At 35.9% G+C, this 21,865-nt stretch overlaps 4 non-coding genes and 1 pseudogene across 4 annotated transcripts; all 5 read left to right on the forward strand.

Moving 5' to 3' along the window:
* The first annotated feature begins 6,978 nt into the window (after positions 1-6,978).
* Positions 6,979-7,097, forward strand: LOC136215709 (5S ribosomal RNA). The gene has a single exon (XR_010682742.1). It is a non-coding gene; the product is annotated as a 5S ribosomal RNA (ribosomal RNA).
* A 2,431-nt stretch (positions 7,098-9,528) lies between these two features.
* LOC136215765 (5S ribosomal RNA) lies at positions 9,529-9,647 on the forward strand. Its single transcript, XR_010682797.1, has one exon. It is a non-coding gene; the product is annotated as a 5S ribosomal RNA (ribosomal RNA).
* Positions 9,648-9,835: 188 nt separating this feature from the next.
* On the forward strand, positions 9,836-9,955 carry LOC136215766 (5S ribosomal RNA). The gene has a single exon (XR_010682798.1). It is a non-coding gene; the product is annotated as a 5S ribosomal RNA (ribosomal RNA).
* Positions 9,956-12,409: 2,454 nt separating this feature from the next.
* On the forward strand, positions 12,410-12,528 carry LOC136215769 (5S ribosomal RNA; annotated as a pseudogene).
* A 185-nt stretch (positions 12,529-12,713) lies between these two features.
* On the forward strand, positions 12,714-12,832 carry LOC136215757 (5S ribosomal RNA). Its single transcript, XR_010682788.1, has one exon. It is a non-coding gene; the product is annotated as a 5S ribosomal RNA (ribosomal RNA).
* Positions 12,833-21,865: the final 9,033 nt, after the last annotated feature.

The following is a 21,865-nucleotide window of genomic DNA, read 5'->3' on the forward strand; positions in this document are numbered from 1 at the left end:
TCAAATCATTGCATGTAGGTTCAACACAGTATTAGGTGCAAAATCTGTAATCTTTCGACAAGTCAAAGCATTCACACAAAAATGTCAAGAAAAAGAGCTTTTTTTGATGTTCGCTCTTGGGCTCAAATTCAACTCACAATTCTTTGGGTTTCAATTTTTATGTTTACTAGTTCTCCCCAAACTCAAGTTTAACATCACATGCCTTCAATTCTTAAGTTATCTACCTAAGTAATGATTTTAGCATTTCTTCAAAAGTAGGGTCTAAATGCAAACTTTAGCTCATGCTTTTTCAGATACAAGGATTGTGTCCTACACCTAAACTAGTTGTCATGCAATCTTAGATTCAGTTCTCAGCCCTCAAGGACGAATAACGAAGTTTAGATTCGAAGGAGGTTCACGGTTTTAGGTCCTAAACATGCAAAATATAAATAAAACCCGAAAAACGCAAAACTAAACTAGACACGACGCAACAAAAATTTAAAAATTATACAAATTTTTGTAAGTTTGTCTACCCCTCCTCCTCACACTAAAAATATGCAATGAGTTCCAACATTGCATCCCAAACCATAAAGAACAAGTGTAAAAAGTTAGGGTGGAGAAGACAACTTACTGATTTTATCGCAATCGCAAAAAACTTGATGATTTGCGGTGGCAATTTTTTATTATTATTTTTTATTTATTTATTTCAGCTTCGTTCGGAAAAAAATCCCGAACCGTTGCTTATCTCGGCTGAGCAGCGGGCTGGGCCTCTTGGGGCCAATTTTTTTTTTTAATTTTATTTTAAACCTGAACACTTAAAAAAAATAAAAAATAAAATAAAATAAAATAAAATAAACGAAAACTAATGTTTTCTTTACTGATTTCTGTCCAGAAGTTCTATAGTCACAATCAAAACTCTGCTTTCCGGTATTGTCGGCCGGCAGAAATATTCTCACAATCAAACTTCAGTTTTACCCTAATGTTGGCCGTGGAAATGATTTTGCAATCCGGTAATGTTGCGCTCCACACTTTATCCTTCTTTTTTTAGGTTAGAGAAAAAGAAGAAGAAACGGTATCGTACTTACATTGTTATAAAATTGACTGCTTAATACTGACACTTTCTTCCTTTCCGGTCTTATCCAGTTCAGGGGTTACTTTCTCTCCTCCTACTTTCTTTCTTTGATTTTTTTCTCTTAATTACAATCTTTGTTAACTATTGCAATTCATTCGATAAAAAAAAACTATTGTAATTCAAAAAATATAATTATAACGGTCATCTTATCAAACCCACAAACACAAAACACATCACTTCATTAAACCATGAAACCTCATTACCAAATCAACCCAAAAAGCAAACCAAGCCCATAACCAAAACGCAAAACACATCTACGCTATACTACAAGAAATATGATATTTTATGACGATTTTTTTTTCTACAAACATAATTTCGTCACTACTAATCACTTAAACATGACAAATCAACCCAACTAGCAATTTAATTATTATTGTTTGTTAAAATTATATTGAATTGTTGTTGTTAGTAATGTCTAATATGGACATGTTTTAAATTAATCAACAAATAAATTATGAAATAAAAAATGTATTACACAAATTAATAAAAAGTAAATCAAAAAAATCAAAAAAATTAAATTAAATTTTTTTATGTAAAATGTCATCACGTTAACTAAGAAGCCAATTTTCCAATAAAAATTGTGACACATTTATTAAATAGATTGTTATTCAAGGGTTATCTAGTTAACATGAATAATAAATATGTCCTCATAGTAACATGCATAACATGATAGTGTATAAATAGACTTATTAATTTTTTTTCAGCATAATGGTTTTTACCCATCGTTTGAAAGGGTTACCAACGTAGTGATAACTCATTTAATTCTTGCATCAGGAAAGGTCTCTCGTATTTGGGTGTAGAGTGATTACAAAACTTTGAGCCCATGTTTCACTCAACTAATGGTTCTCACTCTACATATCTTGTTGTTCTTCTTTCGACCTTCTTTCCTCCTGCGCACAGTGTGGACTCATCTGATGAACATGCATTGCCTATTCAAGAACAATCTGCACGGAAAAACATGTATTATTAGATTTTACATCTTCTAATATGTTGATTTGTGAGCAAAACATTAATAAAAGTTATTATTATTTAATACATGCTATTTGCACTTATCAAAAGACAATTCTCCTCTTCATGCTCTGTAAAGTTGCCGCTCCCCTCTATGTCTTCGGTGTGCGTTCTTAGTTCATGGAACAACGGTGATTGCTCCTCTAGTGTATCCTTCATCTAGATCGATGACACGAAGCTAAAGTTTGTTTCTGTTCCTGCTATTCAATAGATCTGTGCGCTACAAGAAGTAACCCTAAATTTGTTATTTGTTAATTAATAGATATAGTTTCATTACCCGTCCTTTTGAAGTTAGAGATAAATATATAACGACTATTATAGCCGTAAAAAACGCATAACGTCGGTGTAGTTTGAGTGATTGAGTGATTAATTTTATTTCCTTTTTTGAATAGTCAAAGAAACATTTTTAATAGGCAAAAAGTTATTAAATTTTATTTGTTTTTTCTTGTAAAATGATGTAAACTTTTTTTTTTTATAATTTATAATAATGATTTAAATAAAGGTTTAATACATCTGTTTGTTGCATGCTTCCTGTATTAGGTTCAAAAATTCAACTGCTACTCTAAATTTTTAAAATTTTAAAAGTTCTAAATTATTTCTTATTCTTATTCTTGTTCATCTACATTCAATTATTCTATATTCTTATTAAATTACATTCAATAACAATATATTCTTATATAATTATATTTAATAACCGTATATTCTTGTCTAGTTACATTTATTAACTCACTATTCTTGTTCAATTGCATTCAAAAAAAAAAAAAAAATCAAATGTCAACTTTCAAAAGTTTTTAATTATTTATCTATCTGTTTCTTTTTGACATGTGGTGGGACTTGTCTCCTATTTTTTGCTTTGAAGTTTTAGGCCAAGTACAGAAGGCATCGAATGTATTAAGGCAAAATTAAATTTGCTATTCCATATAAAAGAAATAGAATTTGAAATTAAAATAAAAATTATATGTGTTGAGTTTAACTTTTTTTCCCTATACAAACTAAAATGATCATTTATTAGCAATTTGTCATTTATTAGCAAGGTTAAAAATCTGAACTGGAAATTTAACCAGATTGACAACTGATTTAAGAGTCATTGGTTCAACTCATTGACTCGGATTGGTTAAACCAAATAATTTTATAATAAATAAATAAATAAATAATATATATATATATATATATATATATATATATATAATTACTAATTTATAGAAAATTAATGTAAAACTTGGTTCACATAGTTTTAATAAACATTTACTAAGTTGTTTGATTCTAAATAACTTTAAATATAATTGAGGTTATAGTTGATGATGGATTTGGAAATTGATTAAATGGAAAGTTTTTAAAAGGTTAAGGCTATAATTGAAAACTAAATATATAAAGTGAGTTTCTTAGAAAAAAATGAAATGAAATGTGTTAACATAAAGTTATCTGATTTTTTTTAATTCAGAAAAAAAAGATAGAAGTGAAGCTGTGTCACTTGTTTTTTTTTTTATAATGTAACTACTTTAATTAAAAGCTGAAGCTAATAGTTACAAAGTCCAATCATATATTTTATATTAATCTTCGACACACCCTCATACGTAAATGCTCAATGGCCTTGCAGCGTGCACAACAGATGCCCATTTTCCCATGTGTTTTAAATTCCACAATTTGAGGTTGTCAGGATTCGAACCCTCAACCGTTTGGTCGACGTGGCTCTAGTACCATAACATGGAACGACTTTCACTAATTACTCGAACTGATAGTTAAGCCTCAATCATATATCTTATATTACTCTTTAACACATTTCTCATCCTATTTTTCAATCCCACATCAAAAAGCTACACCTAAACAAAGATTGTATCTCTCTATAAATAAGCAGATGAAATCATGATTCCAAAAGGCGATTAGTGGCACAAGAAATCCATTGAGATTTTTTTTAATATTTTGTTTCAAATGGAAATCCTAAAAATAAAGTTTTTATGATTTTATACGCTAAATGTATATCAGGTGTAAATTTCGATTTTATCCCTACTTATTATCTAATCGTAAAAATTAAAAAATATTGATTTGTGAATCAATTTATATGGAATTGTGCAGAACAGCGGGAGAAAGGGGCGCACAGTATGGAATATATACTTAGTTTTTTTGCATGGAATGACGGGTGCGATCATACCAGCACTCGATTCCCATCAAAACTCCAAAGTGAAACGTGCTTGAGCGAGAGTAGTACCAAGATGGATGACCTCTTGGGCAGGGCCGGCTCTAGGGGCAGCCGGCATAGGCGGCCGCCTAGGGCCTCCAACTTATAGGGCCTCTGATCGGAAATTTGATATTAAATAGTTGAAAGACATATAGATTTGAAATTTATAACGAAATCTATTATTAGACTAGTGGTAAGGACGTAAGGGATGTATGTACATAAGTGGGAGTTCGATTCCACTAGCCTGCATGTTTTTATTTTTTCCCTAATTTCTTCTTCGTATTATTATTATAGTTTTAATCTTTTTTTTTTCTTAGCAGATATTTTTATTTTTTTTCCTATTTCTTCTTCTTCTTATTATTATTATAGTTTTAATCTCAATTTTTTTTTCCTTAAACCTTATACGTTCTTATTATTATTATATAATTTTAATATTTTTTTGTTACAATAATTATTTTTTATAATCTTAATTTTTTCTTTAAACCAAAATATTTTCGTAATATATATTCAATCTAAAATGACTAATATATTATAAAACACAATTAATTTTCACTAATTTATTCATATTATTAAGTTAATTACATAACAATTCGTACCTATCAAATTTTTTTATGGTGAGTATTTTTACAAAATCAAAATGAATTATAATCTAATAGGACAACAATTTATATAAGAAGGTCCCGAATATTTATGGATCATCGCAAAAAGTTATAGACAACCGCAACCCATTTTTTATCCTTAAAAATAATACATGTATTATTTGTGAGCTTATATGGGCTGAACTCGGTATTTGAAAACTCCATTTAAAAACTGATATTGTTGCCTTTATGAATTAGAAACGCCGATGAAGGATACACTAGAGGAGCAATCACCGTTGTTCCACGAACTAAGAACGCACACCAAAGACATAGAGGGGGGGGGGGGGGGGGCAACTTTACAGAGCATGAAGAGGAGAATTGTCTTTTGATAAGTGCAAATAGCTGTATTCAATAATAATAACTTTTATTAATGTTTTGCTCACATATCAACATATTAGAAGATGTAAAATCTAATAATACATGTTTTTTCGTGCAGATTGTTCTTGAATAGGTAATGCATGTTCATCAGATGAGTCCACACTGTGCACAGGAGGAAAGAAGGGCGAAAGAAGAACAACAAGATATGTAGAGTGAGAACCATTAGTTGAGTGAAACATGGGCTCAAAGTTTTGTAATCACTCTACACCCAAATACGAGAGACCTTTTCTGATGCAAGAATTAAATGAGTTATCACTACATTGGTCACCCTTTCAAACGATGGGTAAAAACCATCGTGCTGAAAAAAATTAATAAGTCTATTTATACACTATCATGTTATGCATGTTACTATGATCACATATTTATTATTCATGTTAACTAGATAACCCTTGAATAACAATCTATTTAATAAATTTGTCACAATTTTTATTGGAAAATTGGCTTCTTAGTTAACGTGATGACATTTTACATAAAAAATTTAATTTAATTTTTTTGATTTTTTTTATTTAATTTTTATTAATTTGTGTAATACATTTTTTATTTCATAATTTATTTGTTGATTAATTTAAAAATGTCCATATTAGACATTACTAACAACAACAATTCAATATAATTTTAACAAACAATAATAATTAAATTGCTAGTTGGGTTGATTTGTCATGTTTAAGTGATTAGTAGTGACGAAATTATGTTTGTAGAAAAAAAAATCGTCATAAAATATCATATTTCTTGTAGTATAGCGTAGATGTGTTTTGCGTTTTGGTTATGGGCTTGGTTTGCTTTTTGGGTTGATTTGGTAATGAGGTTTCATGATTTAATGAAGTGATGTGTTTTGTGTTTGTGGGTTTGATAAGATGACCGTTATAATTATATTTTTTGAATTACAATAGTTTTTTTTATCGAATGAATTACAATAGTTAACAAAGATTATAATTAAGAGAAAAAAATCAAAGAAAGAAAGTAGGAGGAGAGAAAGTAACCCTTGAACTGGATAAGACCGGAAAGGAAGAAAATGTCAGTATTAAGTAGTCAATTTTATAACAATGTAAGTACGATACCGTTTCTTCTTCTTTTTCTCTAACCTAAAAAAAGAAGGATAAAGTGTGGAGCGCAACATTATCGGATTGCAAAATCATTTCCGCGGCCGACATTAGGGTAAAACTGAAGTTTGATTGTGAGAATATTTCTGCCGGCCGACAATACCGGAAAGCAGAGTTTTGATTGCGACTATAGAACTTCTGGATAGAAATCAGTAAAGAAAACAAAAACAAGGACAATATTGTATTACCGACTTCTTAAAAGTTGTAGCAAAATATCTAAAATAATTGAGAGAGATTTTCTACATTCACCGGCTTAGTTTGTGATTAGAATTTAACCAATCTTAGTATAAATAGATGTATTGTGAGGAGAGTAAGTGAAGTGAGAAAAATGATTTAATTTAGTGTGTGTCACTTGGGAAGTCCTCGTGTTGCACCCCAAAACTTTTTTTTGCAACGTGCATTTTTTAATTAATTAATTTTTTTTCACCACGGCGTGCACGTTTTCGAGGCGGGGGTCAGTGCTTGGGGTCCGGGGGGAGGGGGCTTGTGCATGCACGTGAAGAATGAGCATACAGGAGAAAGGAGCGCGCAATATGGAATATATATTTTGTTTTTGCATGGGATGACGGGTGCGATCATACCAGCACTAATGCACCGGAGTCCATCAGAACTCCGAAGTGAAACATGCTTGGGTGAGAGTAGTACTAAGATGGGTGACCTCTTGGGAAGTTCTCGTGTTGCACCCCGAAAACTTTTTTACAACGTGCATTTTTTAATTAATTAATTTTAGTAACATGCATAACATGATAATGTATAAATAGACTGATGTCATGTGACATTTTTTCAAATGACAGAAGACAATCAACATCAGAAGCATTATCCACTACAAGGAATTGCTCTTTTTATGGGGAAAATCCAGTGGGGATATATTATTCGACACTAAAATTAATAGCTTTGTGGGAAATACAAATTTCGCCACTAATTATGACCTTTTCAATGAGGAATTTATTTGTTCCCCACATAAAATGATATATTGGTGGAGAAACGATATATTCGACACAAAAACATAACATATAGTGGCGAAAATTTAATTCGCCATAAAATATGATATATTTTTGTGTCGAATTAAGATGTTTCCCATAAAATAATAATATATCTTAGTGACGAACATATTAATTCACCACATAAACTTCTTATAGTGGCGAATTATAAATTCTCATAAAAGTGCATATATTTTTATGGCTAATTGAATGATTTTCCTCACTACAAGAAAATTGAATAAAATTAGCACTATTATTTATCTTCATATAACATTATATAATAGTGGAGATTCAACAAATTCGCTATAGTTAACATAATATATTGTGGGGAGCCGCATATTCGTCACAGAAAAATATATATATTGTGGGGATTCTTCTCTCCCCACTAATATATATACACTATAGTGGCGATATGATGTAATTCCCCAACAATAAAGCTAAATAATATAAAGCCTAGCCATTTCTCTTTCCCAAATGAAAGAAATTGGAAATAACCCTTTATCTGTGCAATGGAAAAACCCTAACTTTGATCTGAACTCATTTTCTTCTTCACTAAACTAAAGCCACAAACTCGAGTTTCTCTTTCACATCCAGGGGCGGAGACAGGGAGGGGCCTGGGGTGCCCGGGCCCCTCCGGCCGTCGGAACCACCCTGAGTAGGGGTGGTTTCCGTCTTCCCTGTCTCCATTATTTAAGGTTGGGGTGCTGAATTAGCACCCCCAGACTTGAGGTGCCCAGCTTAGGGCTGCCTCAAGTCATCCGTATTTGGGCGGCTCGACATGGTGTTAAATTGGCCCCTCCAGCCGAGCAGTTCTATATTCGCCACTGTTCACATCCAACCATTCCCATAGATTAAATGAAAATCTAGTGTCCTCAATGTCGAAAATCAACGCCTGGTTCCTCAACGCATCTCAAAAGCGAAAGAACCAAACACTCTTAACCCATTTTATTTTCTTCAAATCAAGTTATTTTGGTTGGTTATCATAAAAATAGTTCCGGGTTCTTGTTTAATTTCAATACAAGGTTTCTGAATATGCTATGGGTTAATGTCAGAGAATCAGGTTTAGTTTCATTCAATGCATTCTATCATAGTTTTGGTTTAATTTCATATTTTTGTTTTGGTTTAATATATGATTCTAGTCTGATATAACATTATTAATGATTTGGGTAGAAGTAATTTTGTTTGATAATTTTGCTTTTAAATTTTGTTTGTGGCTGAATAATTTTGGTCCTGCTCTTATTGTGATAATTTCATATTCTTATTTTGGTCCTGCTCTTGTTGGTTGGAGATGGAATAATCACTGTTTGTATGGATTCTATAGTCTTTGTTTTTCATTGTTTGTATGGATCAATGTTTATTCTATGTTGGTTTGTTTTCATCGTTTATAATTAGTGGTAGCTTGATTTTAATTAAAATAAAATCTAGCATTGTTTTCAGGAACTTTCAATTTCTGCTTGATCCATGATAGCCTTATGCCTTTTATCAATGTAGTTGGCGAGAAGCTATATTTATAATTCATTCCATAACATGGTATTGCATATGAAATTACGAGTTATATAGCATTTGTTGCTAATGCACTTAACAAGTGAAAATGCTTTGAATACAGACAACAAAGCCAAACCAGCATAGTATTCAGGGGGAGGACTTGGTTTGATCCGCTTCTGAAATCGCATTACATCCTAGAAAAATAGTTTCCAAATTCTAAGGACAAGTTCCCATTTTTTCTTTATTCGCTAAGTTGTGTGTGCTATGTAGGTAAGAATTGCTATGGTTGGAAAGCACACAGGACTTTCAGATTCCTACCTCTCCGTCTTGGAGGTAATACTTTCAATTATTCCTCCATTTTTTTATTTTTTTCATTATACTTCATAGATAATAGATGTTTGTGGTATTCACAATCTTATTTTTCAAAGCTTATCTGCCATTAGTAGTCATAAATTACATACTGCCAAAACTTTTTTGCAACGTGCATTTTTTAATAAATTAATTTTTTTTCACAACGGCGTGCATGTTTGCGAGGCGGGGGTCGGTGCATGGGTTTCGGGGGGAGGGGTTTGTGCATGCACGTGAAGGATGAGCATACGGGAGAAAGGGGCGCGCAATATGGAACATATGCTTAGTTTTTGCATAGGACGACGAGTGCGATCATACCAGCACTAATTCACTGGATCCTATCAGAACTTTGAAGTTAAACGTGTTTGGGCGAGAGTAGTACTAAGATGGGTGGTCTCTTGGGAATTCCTCGTGTTGCACCCCCAAAACTTTTTTTGCAGCGTGCATGTTTTAATTAATTAATTTTTTTCACCACGGAGTGAATGTTTCGTGGCGGGGGTTAGTGCTTGGGGTCCGGTGGGAGGGGACTTGTGCATGCACGTGAAGGAGGAGCATACGGGAGAAATGGGCGCGCAGTATGAAATATGTGCTTAGTTTTTGCATGGGATGATGAGTGTGATCATACCAGCACTAATGCACCGTATCCTATCAGAATTCCGAAGTGAAACGTGCTTGGACGAGAGTAGTACTAAGATGGGTGACCTCTTGGGAAGTCCTCGTTGTTGCAACCCCAAAACTTTTTTGCAGCGTGCATTTTTTAATTAATTAATTTTTTTCACCACGGCGTGAACGTTTTCGAGGCGGCGGTCAGTGCTTGGGGTCCGAGGGGAGGGGCTTGTGCATGCAGGTGAAGGATGAGCATACGGGAGAAAGAGGCGCGCAATATGGAATATATGCTTAGTTTTTGCATTAGATGACGGGTGCGATCATACCAGCACTAATGCACTGGATCCTATCAAAACTGTGAAGATAAATGATATTTCGGTTCAATTGGTGTTAAATTGGATTTCTTCAGGGGTTCAATTGCTATTTTGATTCAGTAAATGTTGGATTTCGATTTATTGATGATTGTAGTAAAGTTGATCTATTTGATGAGAAAATATATATAATTGAAGTTTGGTTGGATTTTGGATAAAGTTTGTATCCATCAGGAGTAGTCCGGACGGGTGGTTTGATATTTGAAGACCATGTTCAGTGAGGAACATGGCCTGTGTACACAGTCTAAAGACCTAGTCGGGTATTGGCAACGAAGTGTTGGGTAAGACCAATACGGGATTAGGCATGGTTAAAGAGACGTCTCGATTATGTTTATGTGTTGTGGATCGATTTACGAGGGGATACTCGGTGATGGATACGATATTGAATTTGATTTGAACTTCGGTTTTTAGTAAATGTTTATAAATGAATCATTACATTTCGATTAAGTTTGATTTGAGATTTTTGATTAAAATTCTGTTTTAATTTGATGTTGTTTACAAGTTAATAAGTTTAAGGTTTGGTTTGGTTAAATGTTTTCACAAATGTATATATATAGCTATTTTACATAAGAACTAGTTTTTATAGTTGATAGTTGCTTACTGAGATTTTTGTCTCATATTTTCAAATGTTTTAATGTTTTTAGGCGAAGAAGTACGAGGTATTGAGGGAAGTGTTCGACACTAGGGCGAGGATTGGATACGGCCACGATTGTCCAAGTCGTCTTCTAGGGTATTGCATACCATTTTGTACATGTAGATATAGATTTGTTTTGTGCTTGTGAATGTTTAGGCACCCGAGTTGCTAATTTTGAAAGGATAAGAAGTTGTGTTATGCCGGATTTGGTTTGAATGTCTAATTATGGTGTTAATTTGTGAGATTAGGCAAATTAAAAGTTAACAAGTTAGAATTGGAGTAATTTTCTACGTTTCAAACTCGTTTTGGTAAAACGCACGAGAAAAGGATTCGTATTTGGAAATTATAAATGATTTTCGACCTTTTACAAAGGTAAAAGTATATGTAGAAAATGTTTTTAAGTTCAAACATGATTTCTAATTCTTAACATTTGATTGTGAGATGTTACTTTCGACTCGTTCATGTCTGTGGTAATGTCTCACTGTCATATCCGATTCTATTTTGGATCGGGTTTGACATTTTGGTATCAGAGCTCTGAGTTATTTTCTTCGGACCTAGGAATATGAAAAATGTGGGATATAAAATTTTGAAGGTTATATAATTCGATAATGAGTTAAGAAAAAAAACCATAATTGTAACGGTTAATTGTACTAAGTAAAAATCGATTTGAATTTCGAGGTACGTCCGACTTTTCAACTTTAGGTTTCGATAATTATTTTGGGTACAGGTTAAGAATTTAGTAAATGTTTTACGGTTAATTTGATTGATGGTAGTCTAAGTTTTGGTGAACTGAAATATCTGATTTAAGAAAAATGATATAACTTTAAGATGTACTAATATTTTCTCTTTAAGTACGGTTCTTGTTAGACAGTTATATACGAAAATAGACGATCATTTGGAGATTTCGGTTACGGAAGAAATTAACGCGAGTAAATTATTAAATTGTCGTAGTCTAGATTTTTATATATTTAAAAATAATAATAAAATAAAGAAATTGAAAAGAAAAATTTGTACGGATAGACTTGTAGCAGTGACACGAGTCTAACTGAACCTTCAGTCATAATTAACGATATCAGTTTAGTGTGACAGTTTACAGTTTCGGTGACGAACATAAATAGTCTAATAGAAATGTTCCGTTTAAAATTTAATTCTATATAATAGTTAAGTGACGTTAAATTGTAGAGTTAAAATAAGTTATACATTAGAATGACTAATACTGATATTTGTCAATTAAAGTCGGTGTAAAGTTGAATATAAAAATTGGTAGAACTACGTGGCTTTGATTCCCGATTTAAAGAGTAAAAGACGTTCGGGATACGTAGGAAGCTTGATAGAATTATCAAGTCCAAGCCAAATAATTAATAAAACTTTAGGTAGTCTGAATAAATTTTCAGACGGATAGGCGTTTGTTAGACGGATAGGAGTTGGTTAGTTGTTAGAAGTCCGTTATCCCATTTTCCGTTCATACCCGATGCCGTTTAGGGTCGGGTGTGACATTTCGATCCAAAATAGAATCAGATATGACAGAAAGGGATTCAATATGGAATATATGCTTAGTTTTTGCATGGGATAACGAGTGTGATCATACCAGCACTAATGCACCGGATCCCATCAGAACTTCGAAGTTAAACATGCTTCGGCGAGAGAAGTACTAAGATGGGTGACCTCTTGGTAAGTCCTCGTGTTGGACCCCCAAACCTTTTTTGTAACGTGCATTTTTGAATTAATTAATTTTTTTCATTACGACGTGCATGTTTTCGAGGCGGGGTCAGTGCTTCGGTTTCGAGGGATGGGCTTGTGCATATACTTGAAGGATGAGCATACAGGAGAAAGAGGCACGCAATATGGAATATATGCTTAGTTTTTGCATGGGATGACGGGTGCGATCATACCAGCACTAATGCACCGGATCCCATCAGAACTGCGAAGTTAAACGCGCTTGGGCGGGAGTAGTACTAAGATAGCTGACCTCTTGGGAAGTCCTCGTGTTGCACGTCTAAAACGATTTTGCAACTTGCATTTTTTAATTAATTAATTTTTTTTCACCACGGCGTGCACGTTTTTGAGGTGGGGGTCAGTGCTTGGTGTCCGGAGGGAGGGGGCTTGTGCATGCTCGTGAAGGATAGTCAATATTTAGTCGTTCTCTAGTGAATAAGGAGGAGTAATAGCTAACAGCATGCTAAGCAATAGCATTTTCATCAGAAGTTAGGACCCCATCAATAATCAGGCTATCTAGAGAGGGGTATACCTTTTTATGTTTGATGGATCGATGGAAAAAGCTTGAATTTCTATCCCCCGCAGCCAACCATTTATCTTTGCTTTTCTCATGAGCCAAGAGCTCCTGACGGTATAATTGAAGATCGAGCATTCTTTGTGCTTCTACCTCTAGAGTTCTCCTCTCATCATTCAGCCCAAGATCAAAAATAAGTTTTTGAATGTTTTCTAGACTAAGCTTAGCCGCGGAGATGTTCGAGTCCACTCTACCAAAAACTTCCCTATTCCAAGTACGCAGTTTTGGCTTCAGAGTTTTTAACTTGTGACATAGGAGTTGAGCCGGAGGTAATGAGATGTGCGAATCCCGCCAGTGATCAGCAATTAGCCTATTGACCGAATCCGTTATAGTCCACATCTAAAAAAAACGGAACCGCGACTTCCTAGTAATGCCCGTCGCGCAGGAGAGGAGGAGCAGAAAATTATCCGAATGATAATGAGGTAGAACAGAGCAGTTGATTCTATCCCAGGAATCCACAAACTCCTCATTTACAAGCACCCTCTCAATTCTGCTTTCTACATTCTCAGTTCCAAGCCTCCCATTAGACCATGTGAATTGTGGCCCAAAGATATCAACCTCCACCAGACCATTATCACTGATAAAACCACGAAAATCTCTACAACTCACTTCAAACGGTGCCCTGCCTGTTTTCTCATGGGCGCCAGTCAACGCATTAAGTCCCCCATAACCACTTTCTTGTTGCAGACTCTAATGGAAAATTGAAAAGAATTAATGCCCATGGAACTGATTGTGATATGTTGTTCATGTTTTGCAATAATTGTGTAACGACTGAGATAACCTATGCAACTAATCAAATTACAGCATATTAGCTCTAAGCCATGCGAGTGCCAAAAAAAGAGAGGGATCCTGTCAAAATCCACCATGGGTTCAAAGAGACAAACCAGATCAGGGCGGTTAACGTTGCAAATGAGCTTTAAAGCCCTCTGAGTTTCACGGTTGCTGATCCGGCGATAATTCCAGTATCAAACTATCATATAAAACGAATTGGAGGTCTAATCCGCACTCTAGAGTGGGAATCAGAAGACATACAAGCGGTTTTTATTTTGTGCTTTTTTCTGGTGGTAATCCATTCAGTGGTTCCGGAACCAGGAATACCTGATCTGCAGACTATAGCGTCCTTGCTCGATGTGGGTGTCACTAATTTGGTTTCCGTAGCTTGCAAAGCCCCTTCTTCAGAGTCTGATTGTTCTTCTTCAGTGTATTCCCCCCACTTTTTTTTTCATCCTGTTTTCCGACCTCTTCAATACCCGTAGCAGGCTGATGTATTATCATTTGCAAAGGATTAGCCGGCTCCTCCTCATTCCCAGAGGCGGCATTTATCTGTTTCGTTTGCTGCTCTCCCTCAACCTCCATGTCATTTACTGTTTCTAATTTCCCTTGATCGGCTTGCAAAGGAGTATCACAGCCTTGATCATCCATCTACGAGTTAACTGTTGCCTTTTGTGTTTTCTTATGTTGATGCTGCGGACGTAATGCATTCCGTCTACAAGATGCTGAGGTGTGGCCAATGGCAGAGCATGTTTCACAGATTGCCGGTAAATGCTCATAATCCACATACACCCAGTGCTTTTGGCTATCTGTATCCACACGAAGCTTTGTCTGGATGTCCTGTGCAAGATCAACATCCACCAGAACCCTTGCATAATGACCAAATTCTCCATTTACTGTATTATGATCAAATCGAACCGGAGTTCCCATAACACGAGCAATACTAGCAATAATCATAGTGTCCCAAAATTCTCAGGGTAAGTTGTAAAAATGGACCCAGACCTGTGCGGAAGTGGATTTGTATCAGTCTGGGTTGAAACTCGAGCTCCAAGGAGAGAACCTCATTACACTAGGTTTTAGAGAAATAGGGCCTAATCCCTAAACAGATTGAATAACATCACTATTAGGCATAATAATTTGGAAAATCCCCGTCCAAGGGAAATAAGACTCCAATCCATGTTCTGATTCCATACCTGATTCAGTTTTTGTTTCAGCTCTGCGTGCTTCCAAGGGTGATCCCCCTTGCTTAGGGTTAACCGACCGATGACTGAGTGTTGAAAAGACTTAACCCATTCCTCGTATATTTCCTAAGGAACTTTGATTGATTTGAACCCCTCTCCTCTGATACCAGGGGCTGAGATGGAGCCGGAATTCCTGTTGGCTTTCGTGCCTCCACACGATTCAGGTGATGCAAGTTGAGAGAAGGCTTGTCGGTCAAATAAATGAGCAATGGAGAAAGAGGCGGCATCAGCCACGGCGGAGACAGTGGCCATAGTAGCGAAAATCGAAGGTTGAGCTAGGTCACGACGGCCATCCAGTAAATTAAGTTAAAAAGCACTTCTCAAAAAATCAGCTTTATTTTAACCTTCAATAGTTAATAACATTGTTTTAAGATTTATGGTCCATTTGTTTTAACTATTATTTGTTGTTGTTGTTGCGGTTTACTGTTTGCTATTGGAAAAAACTGTTTTTCCAAAAAACAGAGGTTCTTTTTTTTTTTTTGTAAATGCTACTTTTTAGAGATCATTTAATTCACTTAAACATTTAATGTTCATTTATGTTACATTAAACTCTAATTAAGTCAAATCATGTTTCATTAATCATATTTTAATCAGGTTAAACTTTCGGTTTTCCTTTAAAATTAATGTTTTATTTTGTGTTTTTAAATTTCAGGTATACATATATACATTTATAGGACATATTTGCACAGAAATCCCATCAAAATGGAGTTTTTATTCATGTTTTTCAGCCACTAGGGCACGAATCTCAGTACAGATTGTACAATCTCTACACGAACAGCGAAAATCGATGAATTTCTGGAGATTAACTCTCCAGAAATTGCCGTGTCCCGACCGAGATTCGCGAATCTCGATCACGACACGCGACTTGTAGGGACTCTTAAGTTCCGATTTTTGCATTTAAAATTTGTCCATTCCTATTCATATACTAACTCTAAATGCCTATATTCAACCCTATATATATCTACTCCTTACACAAACATCAAATCACCTCCAATTTTACCCAATCAAACACACTAAACTCTACCCAATACTCTACCTTTTACTCTTCCCAATTTATTCATTTGCCAATTCACTATCTTCTTCTCTCTTTCATTCATTCACCATTACCGTTTACTCAAACCCTCTCAATCCTTTGATTTTCTCTCTACTTTCTCTTCTTCCATATTCTCAACACTAAAAAAAATCATGCCTAGAACCAAGGTTTCTGGACACAAACCAAAAGTCACCGAAGCCAATCGTCTTCATGTGAAGTACGGGGCATTTTTGCGACATAGAATCTGAAGCGGAAGGCAAACGCTATGTTCACTTCTCCGTGTCTAAAATGGAGTTCGTCGATGATAGGGGCGTTTCGTCCCTATCTTTTAGCGTGATTTACGGTTTAATTTTAGAAGAAATAAATAAGTTTAAATTACAAAAATAAAGTGTTTTGATAAAATAAAGAAATAAAAATAGATTTTGAACTTTCAGTTAATTTCCCGTATTTTTTATTAGTTTTTGAAATAAAAACGTCAAGCTAACTCGGCTCGCAAGATTTTTATTTCAGGTACGAGAAAGGAACAAAAATCCACTCAATACGCGGGGCGTAAAAAATAGTGCCAGAAATAATTGCCTTAGCCGCAGGCACCATGTGGAACTGACTCAGCATACGCGGGGCGTATGACACACTACGCGGGGCGTATGACACATATCGGAAATGATTGGCCTAATCCTGAAAGTCAGGCTGCATTGTCTCCCGGAGTCAACTCTCCATACGCGGGGCGTATCACCCTTTACGCGGGGCGTACTTCAGCTACGCATGGCGTAAAAGCTCCAATTCAAGCTATGAAATCTCAGAAACTCATTTACGTGGGGCGTACTTCAGCTACACAGGGCGTGTTTGAGATAACAAGACATAGAATTGGTCCACATGCAGGAGATTTCTGACGGAATGGGCATATACGCGGGGCGTGTATCACCATACGCGGGGCATATTATGGGATTTCTGCACTCAATGATGTTGCTCCATACTTGCACCTTGTGAAGTTACATTTGTGCCCCTAGCTTGATGTATAAATAAGAGTGATTAGAACTCAATTAGATAACACTTAGACCTTAGAATCTCTTGACACCTTGTACATAGCTACATTTTACTTCTTTTGATTCTTGTTATTTTAGCTTTACATTCAGTTTTTATGTAATAAAACTCTCCCACCTTGAGGGCTTGTTCACTTAATCCGTCATTCCGTCAAAGTTCCGTTCCACCTTCGGCCACCAAGCTCGAGAGTTCCATCTCAAAGACCTAAGAGACGGCCTTGAGTCCGGTTAGCTAGTTCCGAGGGCCGATTCTCCCCTATTTACTTGCTAATTAATTTGCACTCTTCCTATGTACTAGGCTTGGTTGTATTCCTTATTCACGATTTCCATATTTATAATATATGATTTGCAATTTTCGTTTCTATATACGTGTTGATGTTTATTGCTTATTTTGATGCTCGTAATTGACTATTGTGTAGGGGAACGCGATTTCCGACGCCATTCGGGCTATCTTTAGGGATTCATATAGGTGTTGCCTTACCGGAAGTGACAAACCGGAAACCGTAGGAATTGACGCACCACGGAACTTACGGGCCCTAGTTTCTGATCCCCAACATTAGACACGCCTTGCCTAGGAACCACATAGTCTAAGCACTTCACGGGTCGGTCGAACTACACATAGTCGTCTTTACAAGAGTAAATCGTCAATCGAATATGTTCAGAGTCATTTCCTTTTATATTTATCATCACCCATATCATTCCATAGAGTTTTGTTATATAAATTTGTCTCACCCGTAGTTAGGAGTAGCTTGTAGTTGTGTCATACTTTCACCCCAAGTAATCACCGCTTAAATAACATATGAAACCGAGTAGTCTAATACTTGTAATTATAAATCCCGTGGATTCGATACCCGGTCTTAACCGGATTATTACTTGATACGACGGGGTACACTTGCCCCTAAGTAGATGTGGCGTCTAGTCGAGTTAGAGCATTTAGAAGATCACATCCATAGTCATAACACAATCATCGTAATACACATTTCGTCATTAGAAAGAAAAGCTCTAAGTGCGCACATCAAGTTTTTGGCGCCGTTGCCGGGGATTTATAATCTCCTACAATATTAGACAAAAACGTTTTATTGTTAGTTTAAGCATTTGTAAATATCATTTTCTTTTTGTGAATAATTTATTTATTTCTTGTTGTTACTAATGATCTTTTCCGTGGTATGATGTCTCATAGTCGTCATCTATAGGGCGACCTCATGGATGACGAATGTTCGCACCAACATTCAGCCTCGCAATTCGATGTGGTAATCTCTATGCTTAAAGATATTCAAGTGAGATTATCTAACAATGAGGCATATTGCAGGGATTTAGGAAGTCAAATCGCCGGATTAACGCCTCACTAAGGGATAAGTGTACCCCGTCGTTATCAAATAATAAATTTTTGGTTAAGTCTAGGTTATCATCCACAGGATTTATTTCTGCAAGTATCGAGCTACTCGGTTTCAGGTGTTATCTAGGCTTAGGGGGTTTTGAGTTTGTTTGTTTAAGTTAATCTACTCCTAGGTTGAATTATACTAATCCTAGCCAAGTTATCTGATTCTAACTAAGTTATTCTATGCGTAATTAAGTTACTCTACCCCTAATTAAGTTAAACTACTCCTAATTGATCTTTCACTAATGCAATTATCCGAAGGAACATGGTATGAAGGATAATAATGAAGATAGATTATTAGGTCTATTGAATAAAAACCTAATCTGAGTCACTTGTATTTAAGGCGATTAACCCTACTTACCCTCCTGAAGTTCCTAGCGCGTGATTCCCTAAGGCCGAAACTAGGTCTAAGGCTCAGTAAATTGGCGCTTAATCAACTAAGAGGTCGTCAATCTCCTAGGCTCTGACTAGGTCAGATTCAGCTCGCAATATGTGCCTACTAGATTTTGGGGCTTTTGAATGAGTTAAACCAATTGAATAAAGCGTAAGACAGAGATTAGACAAATAATCATAGAACAAAACAAGAGCTAAATTATTATTAAAGGCGAAGATAAATGTCACAAGATACAATAAGCTAAGTTCGGCAACTGTATCAAAGAGTACAAACAAGGAAAGATAAAAGGAGATACAAAAATCCCTTTCAGGGAACCTGTTTACTCTGCAGCCGGTGACCTAATCTTAAGGATGAACCTTGATAATTCCTCGAGAACAGCTTTGAAGGAGCTTCAATGGAGGTCGAAGAAGATGGAGAAGATGGAGAGGAATTACAAGGGGAAAGCTAAGATAATTTACAAAAAATGAAAGATATCTAATTACATTGGAAAAATTCTATTTATAGGCGTGGCTCGGGCCCTTTTCTTGACCTAATTCGTGTCCTTATTGATGTAGGAAGTCGTGGGATCCATCGTGGCATCGTGGGGGCAGAATTGGTCTTTTTAACCAATTCCCGCAGGTCTGCTCGCCGAGCAGGGCGAGCTGCTCGGCGAGCAGCGCCCTGCTCGGCGAGTAGGCCTCCAGGGGCCTGCTCGATGAGTAGGCCTCCAGGGGCCTGCTCGGCGAGCAGGCATGGCCTACGGAGGCCCGCTCGTCGAGCATTTTTGCCTGGTATGCCCCCGCGTGCTTGCCGACTGCCGTCGATGCCTTTTTCGTCCGAACTTATACCTGCGCACGTACAGAAACTCCAGATAACATTAGTCCAAAGGCTAAATTGATCCGCCAATCGCTTGTTTTGAGCAAACGCTTCGTTTGGTCCGACTTTTGACGGACCAATTAGCTTCAAAAGATAACGGAATTATACTATGCATGTTATTTTGGACGTAATTGCCTAGATTGGTCATAAAACGAGCCTAAACAACGACAAATATATAAAACGTTTCTGATTCCTAACTAACTCACACAAAAGCATTTAAATGCGAGAAATGCTCGCTTATTAACTAAATAATGCTAACACCCGTCCTAAAACTGTACCCAAAGATAGGGGTTTTTGACCCCTATCAAACCTCCTCGCACTTAAAACTTTACTTGTCCCTAAGTAAACTAAAAAACTAAACTCGCAATCACAAGCAAGCTAGAAAACCTCCCGGTTTGACTAGGTGCTTGACACAATTTCGAGCATCTGTAATTACATGCATTCGGAAATACAAAGTAGAGAAACGATATCCAAAAGCCGCATTTCAATTATCATAGGTCATAGTTTTAAGCAAAAGGACACATGTTCAATTAAACGAGCTCGAGGGGATCGCTAAGTAAAAACACCTCACCATAGGTAGTTCACTCATTCACACAATTTTGGTGGCTAAAGTGTTTACTCTCGGCTTATGTTCTTGCTTAGGATTACGTTGATTTTGCGCGTTCATCCGAGTTCCTCTACTATGCTATATGACTCCGATGATATCAAAAACAGCCTCTAATTGGGGTTGTAATGTGGTTAGAGGGTTAAAGGTACAACAAAGGTTAATAGTTCTAGCGCTAGAAAAACAAAGTTCAAATGGCTTTAGCAAATTTGAAGTGACTGAGCTTTTTATTCATTCATTATTCTCCTTTTTAGGATGTTTTCTTGAGACGTTTTGATTTTAAGAACTGGGGAATGAAGTTCTCCCCTTTTTGTTCAACTCTTTTTTTTGGGATAGTGATTCTCATTCACTTTTTAGCCTTTTGGCTTGCTACTATGATGCCATAAACAAAGATAAAGCGCTAGAACGACAAAGGCTCGATGTGAGCTTTGCAAAAACTTTGGGTTAAGTAGCAAACCAAATGATGGTTTGCAAAAATTAGGTTAGAACGAAAGAAAAATCTATAAACTACAAAAATATAGGCTCAAAGGGGCTTCCTAGAGTGGATGAAAAAGAGAAAATAAGGTAAAGAAAAGGGTTAATTCTAATGAGGTTGATTCATCGTTTATCATCTCAAATCATTGCATGTAGGTTCAACACAGTATTAGGTGCAAAATCTGTAATCTTTCCACAAGTCAAAGCATTCACACAAAAATGTCAAGAAAAAGAGCTTTTTGATGTTCGCTCTTAGGCTCAAATTCAACTCACAATTCTTTGGGTTTCAATTTTGTGTTTACTAGTTCTCCCCAAACTCAAGTTTAATATCGCATGCCTTCAATTCTTAAGTTATCTACCTAAGTAATGATTTTAGCATTTCTTCAAAAGTATGGTCTAAATGCAAACTTTAGCTCATGCTTTTACAGATACAAGGATTGTGTCCTACAGCTAAACTAGTTGTCATGCAATCTTAGATTCAGTTCTCAGCCCTCAAGGACAAATAACGAAGTTTAGATTCGAAGGAGGTTCACGGTTTTAGGTCCTAAACATGCAAAACATAAATAAAACCCAAAAAATGCAAAACTAAACTAGACACGACGCAACAAAATTTTAAAAATTATACAATTTTTGTAAGTTTGTCTACCCCTCCTCCTCACACTAAAAATATGCAATAAGTTCCAACATTGCATCACAAACCATAAAGTAAAAGTGCAAAAAGTTAGGGTGGAGAAGACAACTTACTGATTTTATCACAATCGCCAAAAGCTTGATGATTTGCGGTGGCAAATTTTTTTTTTATTTTTTTTATTTTATTTTTATTATTTATTTATTTATTTCAGCTTCGTTCGGGAAAAAATCCCGAACCATTGCTTATCTCGGCCGAGCAGCGGGCTGGGCGCCAGCGCCCAGCTCGCCGTGCTGGGCGGCAGTGCCCAGCTCGCGGCGAG

Source organism: Euphorbia lathyris, chromosome 1, assembly GCF_963576675.1.
Source record: "Euphorbia lathyris chromosome 1, ddEupLath1.1, whole genome shotgun sequence".
NCBI classification, from domain to species: domain Eukaryota; kingdom Viridiplantae; phylum Streptophyta; class Magnoliopsida; order Malpighiales; family Euphorbiaceae; genus Euphorbia; species Euphorbia lathyris.